Below are 4,351 nucleotides of genomic sequence, written 5' to 3' on the forward strand. Positions count from 1 at the left end.
TACAAAGCTGAAGGAAAGCATAAAGTAGTGTGTAGGAGTATGCTCCTGACATTAGAAGGATGCTCTAACCTGGACAACTACATGAATATGAAAAAAAAATTTCTCTTTTTCTGTGAAGACCTATTGTGAGCAATCAAAAAACATTTTTCTCTTTATTTCTTATTGAACTTCATGCACAGCGGGTAGTGAGGAATTGAAAGTCTTGAGAATCTCTCAGGTTTTTTTATTGAAAAGAAATTTCTGTAATGAGCACAAGCAGACAATGAAGAAAAAAACATCACATATAGTGAACTGTATGAGTTGTATTTAGATTTTGGATTTGAGGAATATAGGGAGAACACTATCAAATTGTGTTATTTGGGGAAAAGGTTAAGTTTTGGTGATCAAAAGCTTTGGTGATGAATCATCCCTGGTGAGGAGTGGTACCAGAAGACTGATGGATTTCAGTCCATTGGTACACTGCAGAGTGAGGTGACTTCTCTGTACTCCTRGAGTCCCCAATGCATCTGCCCTCACCCATTTGGAGGATCTGTGGGGTGTCACTGCAAAGGATCCTGCAGTCTCACCTCCAGGCTGTTGTCCAAAGGGACACAGGCATGTAGGAATGATAAAAGTAAACAATTTACATAGACTTTCCTCCATCACACCCCCCCAAACAATTTTTCATTTCATATCACCRTCCCCTGTTGCCAAGAGGAGTTTATCTATGGTGTTTGATAAGGGAGCACTAAACACATTATRCTGCTATTTTAAATGACATCACAACTAACTAGATATTTTAATTGAAGGTAAATAACCAACATTATTGCCTTTTGAATGATAGCAATAGYGGAGAGTAATGGCACCACTGAGGAATCAATTGCTATTTCCCTCATAAACCATAAACCATTCAGAGATTTATAATGCTTTTTTAATGATCAGCCCTTCTAGGTGTTGAGCAGCTCCTCTGAGATCCTGAGTCTTCTGGCTGCTTTCTGAAGTCAAACAAAATGGGGAGCAGGAGGTCTCAGTATCATATATCTTTATKCTCACCAGGATGAAACTTGTGGCACCAGTTATCAGCCTCACGCAAAGGAAAGCTTGGGATTTTACTGCACTGCTCTGCCCCAAGCTCAAAAACGAGGACACTTGACTCAACCACTGTTTCATAATCTGCTTAAGAATAAAAATGCATTGAGCATTCGTGTGCATTTCATGCCCTCTTAAGGTAGGTATAGCAAGTAACCTTGTGTAAGYAACCACTTTGATTTGCTTGCTTCACTCTGCATTCCTGAATGTATTCCCTTCAAATTTTTTCTGTCCAGAGACTATTTTAACTAATGTGGTATGGTTGGTTCAATGGCATCATATCATGCACAAGCATCTGTGGATCCAGAGTGCTGTCAGAGGAAATGTCACACGTTCTGTGCTTGGAAGGACTATCCCCCTTCCACAGTGCCATGACTCAAGAGACAGCATCAATGTCTCAGGTTTATATTTTCACCTGGAGTCAATAGCATATACTCAGACCTRTGCCGACAAATTCAGAATACATTACTCAGTCTCATTAAATTCAATGGGGCTATCCTCATGACATGGTGCACACAAGGCCAGCAATTACCTTTTCCTTTCCAAAATGTTTTACTTTGGGTTTGAATCAAAGGTTTTCCARTCTTCAGAGAGCACCTATGATGTGATCTGAACTCATTGATTCTCTTTTAATAGACCAAACTGGTCCCTTCAAGCATTATCAAGGATCTTGTGGTAATATTGCAAGAGCTGCTTACAATGGAAATRGATCTTGACTCTGGATACAGGAAGAGAACAAGGAAAAACCCAGCCAAGAYAGATAAACTCCTGCAGCCAGAAAGGGACCAGATGTTTAAAGATGCACAGATTATTTTTTTTTTAAATCTGGTGAAAAACAGATGTGTTAATCTCTATATACTCATGCCATGAAAAATATTGCTATTAATARGACAAAAGCATGAACAATAGCCACTGTGCCTCTCTCTTGTGTACAATCCTCTTTAGGGAAGAAGAGTTTTCACTATGCCCACCTAGACAGCTAACATTCTGGGTTTTCCAGYCCCTTTCTAAAGCAATTTACTAAGCACGTCCAATCTAAATTTTGAAAAAGCAGCCAACCTAACCTGGTCCCACTTAAGTCAATGACAAAACCGCCATTGACTTCAAGGAGAGCAAACGCAGACCTGTTGTTGACAGAGAATTGGTGCGTATTGCTCAGCTGAGCATGTCAGACTAGCATGTATCGGCTTCATGAGTRTCAAACGGAGTTACTAGAGGAAAATCCCTGAATATTTATACATAGTTGGAGGGGAGGGCTGTTTTCCCCTGTCCCACATATCTCCGCTGTGATATGTTAGCTACATGAACGCACGCGATCCTTTTGCAGCTTCAAGGCTTGCAGACCCTTGGGTTTTCCTTTGTACCTTCTGCAGTGAACAGCCTGATGGAAAAAGAGGTGTAAAAAGTGTTTCATGGTTCTTCAAGAATTTACAGAAATCCTGAGTCATCTTCAAGATTTGTTAAAGTGGTGCTCCAGGGTGTGTTGTGTGTTTGTGCGCGTGTACAGAAATAATTTGTCCAAATTAGCTCTGGGAGAGCTAAAGGGGAACCAGTTACATACTGGGGTTTCCCAGAGACTTCCAGTGAGATCAGAGGAGCTCCCAGAGGGGATTCAGTACAAACAGAACAGCCCAATACTACAAGGTATCTTATTTCATTCTTTTTAATTAAATGGCATCAGCACGATTTGAGCCTGTATTTTCACCATAATTTACAAAGTATTTATTTTTCCTAGACACTACATTGGAGCTGTCCATATTACCAGGACTCAATGAAACAAAGTAACCATAATGTACGCTCTAAGGCCTGTGGCTGCCCAGAAACTGCAAGGAGTTTCACTGAATAAAGGCAATGACGACTACCACCAAATTGGGATCATGCAGCCCATAGCTAATGGAAATACATCTTCCCATCAATCGGCATGATGTAGCATACAGATCTAGACCTCAGTCTAGATTTACACTTCAAAGATTTATGCCACACACTTGTATTTTGAGCTGAGAGGAGCCTAAGTGCCATGGATGGCACAGGCAATGTGGGACAGAATCAGGTAAACAAGAGTGTGAGTATTTGTAAGCAGAGCCTCAAAATATGTGTTTTTAAGAGATGAGAGAGAACGCAAGTGTACTTCATTATATGCTTCAGATGGTCCAGTCTCACCACTCATTCAAATYCTGGGTTTGACAGCTTCCCACTGTATCCTTTATACATCACCCGTTGTGACTAAGCTTTGAGGGGACATGTAATCATTAATCACCATTATGGATTTCTTCCCTTCTGTTGGGTTTGACTTACAAGCTTAGGGGCAGGYCCTGCAGCCTTTACTCCTTCCTTCAGTCCTTTACCAGAGCAATCAGCCCTATTTCACTCACGGAGAGCTTGCAGTACTGCAGCACCTGTAGGATCGGGCGCCAAATTTCATACACCAGCGTCCCATTCAAATACACAGCGGCTCTTAATCCTTAGCAGGAATTAACAGGAAGTTTCAACACCGCATTATTAAATTAAAAGGTTACAATCTGCCACAAGATGACTTAAGCAGGACTCAAGAGTATATGTCTGTTAATTTTAATGCTCTGTCTCAAAGTACAGAACTCTGGACATTTCCAGCATCATATTTAAAACATGGTACATCTACTAATACGTGATCTGGGGCATTAATGGACCAAATTAAGTTACAGGTATGAATTTTACATAAAACGGATTAATGTTATATGTCATGGAGGAATTTTAAATACTTCATCTCCATGCATTTTTAATAGTTATGCGCTCTAATTTAATGTTCCCTGGCATTGCTTTGCTTGAAGTCCCTAAACCCTCCTCCTTCCTTCTCCCCCACGCTGCTCAAGTTTTGCTTGGGGTTTTCCCTGCTTGTAAACCAGCGTCCCCAAGTCCCTCAAAAAATGTGTAAAGCGGGATGAGTCTCCTACACCGAGAGGATAAAAACGCGTTTCACGACCCGAGGAGATGCCAACCCTTCCCGGGGGAGAGGATGGGGGGCATAGGGGGGAGCGGGTGCAGCCGTCTTCGTCCGGGTCGGGCGGCAGGGAGCGGCGCCGGTCGCGCGGGGCTGCGCTCCGGACCGCGGGGACGGCGCCGTGAGCCGCCGGGCGGCGGGTCCCGCCCGCATTCCCGCAGTCCTTCCTCCCCCGGACCGCCTCCTCCTCCTCCTCCTCCTCCTCCTCCTCCTTCTCCTCCGCCGCCGCCTCCTCCTCCCCCCGGGGGTCAGCGCGCGCCGCCCGCCCCCTCCAGCAGCGCCGCCGCCCCCCCTGCCCCGCCGCCA

This window comes from Malurus melanocephalus, unplaced genomic scaffold, assembly GCF_030028575.1.
Source record: "Malurus melanocephalus ecotype Western Australia unplaced genomic scaffold, MMel_1.1 scaffold_51, whole genome shotgun sequence".
NCBI lineage: Eukaryota > Metazoa > Chordata > Aves > Passeriformes > Maluridae > Malurus > Malurus melanocephalus.